Source organism: Schistocerca cancellata, chromosome 1 (genome assembly GCF_023864275.1).
Source record: "Schistocerca cancellata isolate TAMUIC-IGC-003103 chromosome 1, iqSchCanc2.1, whole genome shotgun sequence".
In the NCBI taxonomy this organism is placed as follows: Eukaryota; Metazoa; Arthropoda; class Insecta; order Orthoptera; family Acrididae; genus Schistocerca; species Schistocerca cancellata.
The window spans coordinates 1,163,813,226-1,163,826,883 of NC_064626.1; the positions used below are offsets into that span (position 1 = coordinate 1,163,813,226).

Below are 13,658 nucleotides of genomic sequence, written 5' to 3' on the forward strand. Positions count from 1 at the left end.
CAGCTCTCTCTCTCTCTCTCTCTCTCTCTCTCTCTCTCTCTCTCTCTCTCTCTCTCGTTTTCTTGGGTAGCCAGAAAATGGATTGAATACCTAGTTCGACCAGGGTTCTGCCATTTTATTTGTGGTACCTCTGGTAATACGAAGGAGTACTATGGGCTGCCCATATGGTGATTGAATACCTACTGGAATTCTTTCACCAAAGAAGCCATTGAGATCAGAATGCACAGCAACTTTAACCAGAACAACAGCTATACCCTTAGTGGTGCACAGAAACTGGCACTCTATGCTGACAGGCTACACACATATAATCTGTGAGACTGGCCATCTAATGGAATCATCATCAAAATCACATTTTTCCATCACAGATATTGACAATCTCTGGTAGCATGTGGAAGTTCCATGACTTCATGATGTGCCTGTGACCTAACATACAAAAATTCTACACACCTAGTATTAAAGTTAATGTCTGACAATAACACAGGAGGAAGTAACCCAAGACACAATATAGAATCAAATCTAGTGCGGCAAGTAATCTGAGATATTTTTCAGACAATGTTGCCATGAAAAATACATTCTTGTATAGGGATGCAAGTGATGTGTCATCTGCATAGATGAGAACAACTGTACTGTCCAACTGTCTGGTCATTTATGGGGCCCCCATACTAAACAAAGGGAGGTCTTTTTCTATCTTCCCCACTGATTTTTGCTCACTGGCATAGAACTGTAAAGTAAAACAATGAAAAATTCCCATAATTCTAAAAAAATTTTGGGTTTTACGAGGATGGTAAAATTCTAGCATTTTTTTCCTGGGGCGTAAACACCCTGCTGACAGTAAGGGATGTGTGTATCAAGTTTGGTTGAGATTGGTCCAGTGGTTTATGAGATATGGAACACACACACACACACACACACACACACACACACACACACACACACACACACACACACACACACAATGAAAACCTGCTTCAGAAAATTGTTCGAAATAAATTTGAGATGTGATGCTGCAAGTGTTAAGTATTAGATAAAAAGTCTCCAATAATATCATTGCAAAGAATATGTTAAATTTTGGAGTAGGAAAATAGAAGGAACAACCTACAAATTTATGAGAAATTATGGACAAATTTCATGTTAAGGCAACTTAACAATTTAGGAACCAGAAACTGAACGACAGAAAAGATGTGGTGGAGCTCCTCAACAAACTAGTGCACACTTAACTGTAGGAAATTTATTATGCAAAAAATATAACATTAGAAAAAACCTCTTTTCTAGTGGATTCTGCAGTCTATAGCATTATCAAATTTGTAGAGTATGAGAATGTTAATACACATATAACCATTTTTGACTGAGGTGTTAACTTTTATACAAAAAAAGTACAAAAGACATACTGAAAATCAAAATTAACAGAAATAAAAATTACACTTAAGCATGTCTCAGTTTCAGGAATAATCACTGAAATGCTTCGTTTCCAAATTTGAAATATATAGCTCACACTTTTATGTCGCCAGTAGCAGCTAAAGAAATGTTTCCAGAAATGAAACTTTCACTCTGTACCAGATTGTGCCCTGATATAACACTTCCTGGAAGAAGTGCTATTGCCAGCCTTATTGTTGAAGTTTCCCAAGCACAAAATTTTAAACCTACCTAGATATCCTGAAATTTGCAAACAAAACATCACTACTTTGTATTTCTGGTATCTCCGAGTTTAGATACTGTTTTACCTGTTGTCCTTGTGTTTTCTTTTGCTGTTGCCTTTCATCACAATACACACAGTACAAATTGCCTAGCAAAGAAATAAATGCATAGCAGACAGCTTGAACCATGAGGCAACATATGGGCGTGAAACCAAACAAGTGTATGTGCATATTTTCTACTTATTTTTATACATGCACTTTTGGTTCGTGCAACAGCAATTGTTAACGAGGTATCGTGTGGACATACCTTTACAGTCACATAGCAATTCTAGAGTAAACTGAAAAGCTGTACTACTGTTTCTACTTTGACTGGCAGTAGTAGGACTGGTGTTGAAATTCTTCAATAGCTTCCTCATCAGGTTGCTGTGCTTTGTGTTCATCTTTGTCATTAGATCACATCAACCCTCTTTTCAGGAAGACTGCAACAAATGTGCATTTCTCAAGCTTAACTGTGTCTTCTGAGAGGAAATCTTCATAAATATTGATCACACTTTGCCCAATGTCTTTGAGAGTCTATCAAGATCTGCAATATGAATTACTTTGCAGTGCTAGGTATAGTTCTTTTTTCCATATACAATCTTCTGCGCCAAAATCACAAAAAGAAAGTCCTCATAATGAAAGCACACAGTAAAAACAACAACCATACAGGTAATGCACTTTTACGCAATGGTGGCTTGTGAGTATACATTCTGGGTGTTCATAAATTTTAAATTCAGCTACATTTGAGAGTGAAATTAATAGTCTCTGCTGTTATGCTTATCAACAAGTTATATAACTACAGCCACTGACAATAGTAATAGTAATAACAACAGTAATACAGGGTGTATACGTGGACACGGAAAAAAATTCCTGGATTTCTCCCGGATGAAAACATACTTTTGCCCTGTTAACTGACAGTATATTTTCTCTTGGTACTGTATAAGTCCTTTGAATGATTATGGTTTTATACACGGGAGTAGAATTTCCCGGTGCTTTATAAAACTAGACACAGGAAAAAAAAACGCGTTTTGGAAAGATCTTTGATGTGCAGCAACATAAAGGCTGCATATTTTCGTATTACGGAGCATTACGAAAGTATAAATCGAGATTGCGATGCACTTTTGTAAGCCAGTCCTAGCTCATGTCACGTGATCTCGCCAGCCGATGACAGTGGGTATTCAGAGCTTAGGACACGTGATGTAGTCAGCCAACAGCAACATAACTGTTAAGTAGCGCGAACGCACAAACAGAAAAAGTTAATGGTTTAAATTAATATACATAGTGTTGCTACACGAAACACAAAACTTTCACATATAATATTGGTCTGTAAGATTAATACGCTGCGAGAGAAGCTAAGCTGTCACATACAATGTTGGTCTTTTACGTGCGTATTACAATTTAAGATATATCATACAAATGTGATCGTAAAGTTTTTAATAACGACTTAAATGTCTGATCTTCTGGGCTCGAAACTCATCTAAATGGCTCATCATCATCATCATCATCATCAAAGAGTTGATTTTTAAATGAGAGTCAAACGCTCTGTGATTTGAGAAATTCATCGTACATTATCGCACATAGCTCCATTGTAACTGCCAGAATGGTGCTTTGATGGTAAAGCTTTTCAAACCACCATTCGGAATATTTTCCCGTGACCTGTTAGAAATAGGTTCGTTTCGGCAGTTGCCAGAGACCGCCAGATGACAGGCGTCACCGCACTTGTGCAGCTACGATGTCGCAGTGAGCCCGTATGTTCGTACATGTAAAACATTAAAAGATTGTACATTATGCCATAGAAGAAACAGAACATTAGAGGATACTCCAAGAGCATCGGAATTTCGAGACCCATACTAAAATGTCCACATTTAAAGTGCACATTTGTATGTCCATATTCCCAGTTAAGTAGGCCATGACCTGAAATTAAGCTTTTCAATGTGGTTTTCGGGATGTAAATTTTTTGGGAGTACCAGTACTGTGTTATCTCACATTTGGTTCTTTATCATGGCATAATGCCATACGTGCTGGAAGTTGAAAATGTGCACTTGAAATGCAGTGAACAATGTGTGGCATTAAAAAGAAAATTTCTTTAGCAAACCGACAAAAATAACTTCATTGTTCTGCAAGGCAATTAATGCTTGACGTCAGAAAGGTAGAAATCAGAAATCTGTTTTGTTTTCATTTGACATGAGAGCAGTAAATGAAGAAGAAACAGCAAAATCACTAAATGTAAACACGGGTCACATGGAGACTACCCACTACCCCACTGTAACTCAGACTGCTCTGCACATCAGCCCCGGATCTACGATATTTCCGAACCAGTGCAATAGTTTGCCACTCCCTCGAGTGTTTGAGATAGGACGTCAAACATTTTTTTAAAAAATCGAATTTTCAAAAATATGTTCATTTTGTAGCACACATCTTTCTGAAGAGTGATGCATAAAACGTGTGTTTGAGGAAATGTAAGACATGTTATTTGGTCGTAAGTGTGCCGTAGGGCATTGCCTCGCCTCCTCACACAGCACTCTTCTGTCGTACGTCAGTGTGCTTCGCTCTGTGGAATTGTATATTTTGTAATGGATGCTATCAAATCATATTCAGGGCAGTGGAAATTAAAATGTCCTGTGGTGCCTCTCCTGCTTACAATTGTCCGGTTTGAAATCTTGTCCCTCTTCAGAAAATTTGCACTCTTTATTCCCTATTAGCTAACAACTTCCTGCCCTGTGTGCCATAAAATTAAATATAGGATACATAAACCCGTAAAGACACGAGACAAGCAAGACAATACACATTTCTTCAATCCTTAGCTCCTAGAATTTATTTCTCTTTAATCTTGCTACAGCTTTACATGGCGTGCTTTCCTTTCTGCGAAAGAATCTATTACCTCATCAAAGTTCGTGAAATATTTTGCTACATGAAAAGTCGAAATGTCGTTGTCTAATACTGAAAAAGCTGTTAATGCAAATAGGAACCAAGACTGGTTTGGTTTCCCTATTTGATTACGTCTATTTTGTCACACTCTGCTAGATAAAACTAAATAGGCCTTTCTAATACTGCCACAATTGTAATACACACCAAATAAACGAGACTGTTTTGGCACAAACAGTCTTTTTTTGTAACTACAGAATATAATTCACAAAGTACCAATATCAAGCGCCTATTAGGCCTAATACAAGCAAAAAGCCTTAGGTTAGGAAGTAGTTTCACACTTCATTCATACGCTGCAGTTTCTCAAGTATGAGGTCGAAAAGTAGTAGTACGAAATTTGTATAAAAACTTGGAATCATCATATTGTTCCATAATTTATATGATGTCCCCGTTTCTACTCCTTCCTCGTTCTAACAAACAGTCTTGTTAGCACTAGTTCTGTAACTGTTCCTGCCAATGTCAAAGCTTATTCGCAGGTTAACTCCACTAACTGCCAGAATCACCGGTTTAGTTATCCCGAGATTATTCTCCGGTTAGGCGTTGCTACATGTTCGTACAACTCATATTCCGCACTTCTTCCAAAATAGAATTTAAAGCAGCTGCTAGCCGGGGACTGTACAACTGGCCATTACTAGTATAGCAATCTGCCCAAAAATTTTCTGTCAAAATTTCATTTTCTTAGATACACCAAGAAGGTAATACGTAATCTTTCTTACCTGTTATTCGTTTATTTCCACTCCTGTAGTCTGAATCTATGGATTTAGCTAGCAATTATAACAACGCTCATCATTCGCAAACCCAATCAACCACACAATCAGACAGCGGTTGTCATTCATCCGTTCGGCCTTACTCTGCTCAGCTCGTATAGCCCCTTTTGTCTGTAGGAAACTTTGTTTCTACATGCGGCGAGGACAGAGACATCATGTACACTATGCATACATTCACAAATCAACTTACGATTTATTCAGAAATCAACTTAGAATGTGTTCAAAAATATTCAAAAACTGAGAGGGATGCATTTCAAAGTCATATGAATAATCGATAGACTAACGTGCGCTGGATGCTAGTCGCTTCGTGAAACAAGGTTTTTTCCCCTCAATAGTATGAATTTGCCCTCCCACCCCCCTCCTAGAACTGGGCTTGCTGCGCATGCAAGAATCTAGCAGCTTAGGCGCTCCAGTAATAGCATCTAGCTGCTTGCTGCGACTGCTTATTACATAGCCAACAGCCACATTTCTGTAGCCAGAAGCGGGAAAAGGTACTACTCAATTGCACATGATCCCACTCGTAACTACTAAAACAAATCTAATGTAAACAGTTGTGACGTCACGTTCATCGGAGGAAATGTGTTGTTACAGAACATTGCATAGTCTTCCTAAAGCCTGACACATTTTGCTGTTGGCAGACGCTTGTATGAGCACTGTGTTTTGCTGCTGTACATGGCGCATTTCCTTTGCAACTTAAGTTTTATTTTCGTTTTTTCTCTCATTCATATTTTATTGTTGCAGCATTATTCTGAAATAGCATATACAATAATATTCTTTGTTGGAGTATCGGTTCTTGCCAGTCAAAATTACAGAAATTTAACTGAAAACAAAAACAATGAAAACTTCCCGGAATTCTAAAAAATTCCCGGGTTTTTCCTGGTTTTCTCCCGGATGAAAAAATTGCCGCGTTTTTCCCAGATCTCCCAGTTGTCCCAGGTCGTATACACCCTGTAATAATAATAATAATAATAATAATAATAATAATAAGATGCATAACTTATGCGACAAAAGAGAGAACTGTTTTGTGGAATTTTGTTGTTTTGTACATAATGAAGTACATTTTAGGAGAATAACAAAATAATGTGCAAGCTTTCACAACTATCTGTTTCACATTTTTGTGTAAGCGGGAGTTTTCGTGCTTTTCCATTTTTCAGACAAATGTAAAAGATGCCTAACAGATTTATTAGTTCACGAATTTACTTCTAGGCTGAAAAATCTGATATTCTTACACGCCATCCACAACAGCAACAACATCTTGTACCCACTGTACACTTCCTTGTTAAATTTTTTGTTTGTAGTCACACTTATTTGAGCCTTTGCAGATACTTTTCCTCATAATTTATTATTCTGTTCCCAGAATGAGAGTTTGACTCTGCAGCGGAGTGTGTGCTGATATGAAACTTCCTGGCAGATGAAAGCTACATGCTGGACTGAAACTAACTTGGGACCTTTGCCTTTTGCAGACAAGTGCGCTACAAACAGTTCCCCAAGCATGTCTCACGACCCATCGTCACATCTTCACTTTTCTGTTAGCATTTAAAATAGATTAAACATAGTACATGTTTACACTGGACACAAAAGCCAGTTTCCGCACAATAAACAACCAACACCAAACACAAAGTGCCGGCTGTGGAAATGATTTAACTTGCGTAGTAATGTCTATCAACATGGTGGTCACTTGACTAGAATAAAATGAGGAACTGAAATCCATAAGGGCCTAAAGCACACTGACGTCACTCTCGCATTTAAGTGAATATCTGAGAAACCAATGATATAGCATTTTGTGAATTTTCATATATACAATGTGGGCCCACAGCACAGATAAACCTAACTTACCATGAGATCAATAGATTTCAGAGCATGAAAGAAATGCTACAATATCTCAATCAACAGTGATGTGCTCTGGGTCCTTATGATTCTTGGCACCTCAAAGGAATTACTGTGTGATAAAATTCATTACTTAACATACTACACATTCAGAAACCCACAAAATAGGTTTACCGACAACACAACTTTCACTGACGTCCGTTCTAATTTTGTTAAAGTATATAGTGAGTGAATTAGCACATCGGAGGAGTGTGCTATCATCGAGCAAGATTTATGCTGAGCAAACAGGGATAAAAGTGTGCCGCAGTGTGCTACCATCTGGTGGCAACGACGGAAACATCTAGTTGAGTGTCAAAGGCTTGCTGTGCACATCGTAAACAGCTGCATGTTGTTTATCACATCCATATACAGGGCGTTACAAAAAGGTACGGCCAAACTTTCAGGAAACATTCCTCACACACAAATAAAGAAAAGATGTTATGTGGACAAGTGTTCGGAAACGCTTAATTTCCATGTTAGAGCTCATTTTAGTTTCGTCAGTATGTACTGTACTCCCTCGATTCACCGCCAGTTGGCCCAATTGAAGGCAGGTAATGTTGACTTCGGTGCTTGTGTTGACATGCAACTCATTGCTCTACAGTACTAGCATCAAGCACATCAGTACGTAGCATCAACAGGTTAGTGTTCATCACTAACGTGGTTTTGCAGTCAGTGCAATGTTTACAAATGCGGAGTTGGCAGACGCCCATTTGATTTATGGATTAGCACGGGGCAATAGCCGTGGCGCGGTACGTTTGTATCGAGACAGATTTCCAGAACGAAGGTGTCCCGACAGGAAGACGTTCGAAGCAATTGATCGGCGTCTTAGGGAGCACGGAACATTCCAGCCTATGACTCGCAAGTGGGAAAGACCTAGAACGACGAGGACACCTGCATTGGACGAGGCAATTCTTCGTGCAGTTGACGATAACCCTAATGTCAGCGTCAGAGAAGTTGCTGCTGTACAAGGTAACGTTGACCACATCACTGTACGGAGAGTGCTACGGGAGAACCAGTTGTTTCCGTACCATGTACAGCGTGTGCAGGCACTATCAGCAGCTGATTGGCCTCCACGGGTACACTTCTGCGAATGGTTCATCCAACAATGTGTCAATCCTCATTTCAGTGCAAATGTTCTCTTTACAGATGACACTTCATTCCAATGTGATGACATTGTAAATTTTCACAATCAACATGTGTGGGCTGACGAGAATCTGCACGCAATTGTGCAATCACGTCATCAACACAGATTTTCTGTGAACGTTTGGGCAGGCATTGTTGGTAATGTCTTGATTGGGCCCCATGTTCTTCCACCTACACTCAATGGAGCACGTTATCATGATTTCATACGGGATACTCTACCTGTGTTGCTAGAACATGTGCCTTTACAAGTGCGACACAACATGTGGTTCATGCACGATGGAGCTCCTGCACATTTCAGTCGAAGTGTTCGAACGCTTCTCAACAACAGATTCGGTGACCGATGGATTGGTAGAGGCGGACCAATTCCATGGCCTCCACGCTCTCCTGACCTCAACCCTCTTGACTTTCATTTATGGGGGCATTTGAAAGCTCTTGTCTATGCAACCCCAGTACCAAATGTAGAGACTCTTCGTGCTCGTATTGTGGATGGCTGTGATACAATACGCCATTCTTCAGGGCTGCATCAGCGCATCAGGTATTCCACGCGACGGAGGGTGGATGCATGTATCCTCACTAACGGAGGACATTTTGAACATTTCCTGTAACAAACTGTTTGAAGTCATGCTGGTACGTTCTGCTGCTGCGTGTTTCCATTCCATGATTAATGTGATTTGAAGAGAAGTAATAAAATGAGGTCTAACATGGAAAGTAAGCATTTCCGGACACATGTCCACATAACATATTTTCTTTGTGTGTGAGAAATGTTTCCTGAAAGTTTGGCCATACCTTTTTGTAACACCCTGTATATTTAGCCCATACAGCGATTATGTCACGCGAGTTGGGCATGCGCAAAATCTCCTTAAAAAGTGCACAACTGAAGGTGTGCTCACGACCCAGATGCCAAGTTTCACAGAGTCTAGAGGAGCCGTAGCCGGGCAGACTTAAGTGCCATAACTTTCAGATTGCAGCATCTACGTTACGTTTAACAGCATTCAAAGAAAAATAAGCAATAAATCCGCAATGTGTCAAAAGTTTTGGTGACCACATGCTCTTGTGCAGCTGCCACTGCTTTTATTGTACTGGAGCTCCAAAGTTGTGTTCAGTGGTAGTCTCGTTTTTAAACCTGTGAACGTGGTGTACTGACTTAGAAACTTGATTTAGTGCAAATATTGTAGCACAAACAAATAGTAGATAAAATGTGATCACAGTATGTAGTCCTAGATGTCATGAACTGAACAAAGTAATAAATGCCATAGAAAGAGGACACCAATTTTTGTGTTCTATAATTTTTTTCACAGCATGCAAATGATCCACCGGGTTACATAGACTTCCACCATTTCTGATCAGAATCCAATGGTATTTTATGAATGTAATAGAGGGAAACATTCCACGTGGGAAACATATCTACGCATATACAGACACAGGCAGACAAATTTGAAATGTGTGTGTGTGTGTGTGTGTGTGTGTGTGTGTGTGTGTGTGTGTGTGTGTGTTTTTTTAATGTCTCAATCAACATACCAACACTTTCATTTGGTAAGTTACAGCACCTTTGTTTATATATATCTATGTTTTCCAATATTATTTTGGTTGTCAACTATCTCAATGGACATCTTTTACACTACAGAGACTAGTAACAGATCGAAAGTTTTATAATTATTAGCCTGGCTCCTTTCTTGGGAAGTGGACTAATAACAATAATACAACAATGATTACCTGGTGAGTTCCACAAATTAAACAGCTAGGTCATCGGTCTCTTGTTCATGGGACAGTTCATCTGAAGTTAGTGATATCCGCCAGAAATTTGATAGAATTGTGACAGTGTGTAGAAATGGTAAAATAGGGGCTCTGAAGGTAATACTGGTGTCAGGTATGAGAAATAACTGAATGAGAGGTAAAAGTAGATGGGTTGGGCTGGTCTGATAGCCAGAAAGCAGACAAGATTAGTTACGTAGTGAGCCTTTACATAGTGCTGCTTAAAGCGATGGGGTGGTCTGTGAAGGAGACTGCGAGAGCCATTGGAATGCCTTTCATCAGTCCTGAATAGCAGTTGCCAAGTCTTTGGTCCACAATGGCACCTGCTGCTGCTGGAAGGAGCCCATTAAAGAGCGATAACAGTTCCATCAGAGCAGATGATTATGTAGGGGACATCCCAAATAACCTTGCTGTCACTATCTGACAGATAGGACAAAGGTGACGGCAGAGGTATACAACTGTCAGTCAGCCATTTGGAGAGCCCAATTTGGTGTTTGGGCCATCGGGTGGTGACAATGAAGTGACAGGGCACCAGGTAGTAATAACTCAGAAGTATCATTCTGTATCTCCCACAGTAGTAAAGCCACCAGACTGGGGGAAATATTGTAATATTAAATACAGTCCAAAAGGTATCATGGGCTGCACCGAAGTCGCTAGGGGTGCCATCATTGAGAAGAGACAGCTCAAAGTCAGAAGTTGGTTAACCAGAAATCCCCTGATAGAACATGTGGTATTACCCCTACAGTGTGTGGTGTGTGCTGAAATAGCCAAATAGGAGAAGAAGGTGGTGGGAAGGGCATAGGGGAGTGGGGAGGGGGGAGGCAGAAGGGAGGAATTGTCAAATTAAAATTGGCAATCAATGTATGTGCCATGCCTAGAGGTAAATATGCATTGCAAATATAGACTTCTGGCTTCGTTCACATTCTCACTATTACTGCTTCCAGTGTGGTATAGAGGGGAATCTACACCATGACAATATCTATGCAAACCAACATAGAGACCTCTTCAGATGCTCTATCAGGGCCTGTATGGTTCCGACAGAAGGCACAGTAACACTGAAGGGCTAGAAAATGGTCATCAGTGATATTTACTTCTTGGAGAACAACATACTAGTCACCTGTAAGGGTGAAATGACATCTATGAACATTGGTTCTGAATCCTATGGAGTGCAGACACTTAGCACCTTCATGGACACAAGAGTAGCCTCTTCCCAAGAGTCCTTCATTTTATCCTCTCTGTAGAGGTTCTTAACTCTTGCCAAGGCTTACCCACTGTGGAGTATGAACTGAATCTGGAGTGGGCAGCCCCGCAGCCCGCAGTACATGGTTCCTTCAGCCACTAGCTGGTATCAGGTCACTGGTCTGTAGGTTTCTGGAAAGTAGGTTCTGTAAGGAGAGAGGTGTCACCGGTAGATGCCATAAGAAATAGCTGCTTCTCCAGCTAGAAGCAGGGAATCCCCAAAGAGGATGCTACAGGAACCATTTAGTCAAATACAAGTTGACTAAACTATGAACATGTTATTCTTACTACATGTACAGCACTGAATATCTATGTCATGGGAGCGGAAGGAGGAAGTCCACGTTCTGTCAATTACCTAACAACAATGGTGGCAAAATTCAGTGTCACTTGGATGGCATTTAAGTGGTCTTATTTTTTCCAGGTTTCAAATTATGAGAGGTTACAGGTGACCTTAAATTCCTGGATTTTACACTCTCTAATTATTGCTGTTTTCAGTCCAAGAACTGGTTTGGTGCAGCTCTCCATGCTACCCTACTCTGTGCAAGCCCCTTTATTCCCAAATAACGACTAAAACCCACATCCTTCCAAATCTGCTTACTGTACTCATTTCTTGGTCTTCCTCCACAATTTTTATCCTCTACACATCCCTAAGAAACTAAATTGGTGACCCCTTGATGTTTCGTGTACTATCAACCAGTCACTTCTTTTGATCAAGTTGTGCCACTAATTTGTCTCCCAAATTCTGTTCATTAGTTACACGATCTACCTACCTAATCCTCAGCATTCTTCCGTATCACCACATGGCTACACTTCAGACAAATACCTTCAGAAAAAGACTTCCTAACACTTAAATCCATATTCAATGTTAACAAATTTGTCTTCTTGAGAAGTGCTTCGCTTGCCATTGCCAGTCTACATTATACATCCTCTACTTCAGCTGTCATCAGTTATTTTGTTGCCCAAATAGCAAAACTCATCTATTACTTTCAGTTTCTTGTTGCCTAATCTACTTCCCTAAGCATTACCCGATTTAATTCAACTACTTTCCATTATCTTTGTTTCACTTTTGTTGATGTTTATCTTATATCCTCCTGTCAATATTCTGTCCATTCCATTCAATTGCTCTTCCAAGACCTTTACTGTCTCAACAGACTTACAACGTCATCAGCAAACCTAAAAGTTTTTATTTCTTCTCCTTGAACTTTAATTCCTGCTCCAAATATTTCTTTTGTTTCCTTTACTGCTTGCTCAATGTACAAATTGAATAACATCAGGGATAAACTACAATCGGGGATAAACTACAACCCTGTCTCACTCCCTCCTCAACCATTGCTTCTGTTTCATGCCCCTCGACTCTTGACTGCTGTCTGGTTTCTGTTCAAGTTGTATTTTGCCCCTGCTACATTCAGAATTTCCAAGAGTCTTCCAGTCAACTTTGTAAAAACTCACTCTACATCTATTAATGCTATAAACAAAGGCTTGCCTTTCCTTAACCTATCTTCTAATACAATTTGCAGCGTCAGTATTGCTTCATGTGTTAAAACATTTCTCTGGAATCCAAACCGATTTTCCCTGAGGTTGGCTTCTACCAGCTTTTCCATTCTTCTGTGAAGAACTAGTGGTAGTATTTTGCAATCATTACTTATTAAACTAATAGTTTGGTAATACCTGTCGGCATCTGCTTTTTTTGGAATCTGTATTATTATATTCTTCTTGAAGTCTGAGGGTATTTCACCTATCTCATACACCTTGCTCACTAGATGGAAGAGTTTTGTCACAGTTTGCTTTTTCAAGACCAACAGTAGTTCTAATGGAATGTCATCTACTTCTGGGGCCTTGTTTCAACTTAGGTGATAACTTTGGTCTTTCCACTGTGTGGGGAGTATCCGCCATGGCACTGCCTGCTCTGAGCGAAAGCTCTCCTCATGAACACCACCCACTCAGAGCAATAGACAGCAGATTTCATGGCCATTGCCCGGTGTCCCCAAAGGACCATCACCTACTCTTCAGAAGCACAGGGAAGCAACAGCTCAGTCTTTAACAGAACATTCCCTGCATAGTCAGTGGGGCTTCCATTGTAAGAATAATTTATAGTGTCTACATGGACTGGGTATCATGTTCGGTATTGTGTAAAATGCTGGACATTGAGTGACCTCATCCACATGGCCTGCACCTAAAAAAACTGGAAGTCAAACTCAGATATGGGGACCAGACAAGAGTTAGCCAAAATTCATGGCGAAAAGTAAAATGGAAAAGTAATAATCAGTGCCCTAGGAATAGGCTAGCTTGTAAC

General features: G+C 40.0%; 1 protein-coding gene across 1 annotated transcript in view; it reads right to left on the minus strand.

Moving 5' to 3' along the window:
- LOC126093698 (cyclin-dependent kinase 1-like) overlaps positions 1-13,658 on the minus strand; it is a 57,826-nt gene that overhangs the window by 8,100 nt on the left and 36,068 nt on the right. The window lies entirely within an intron of this gene.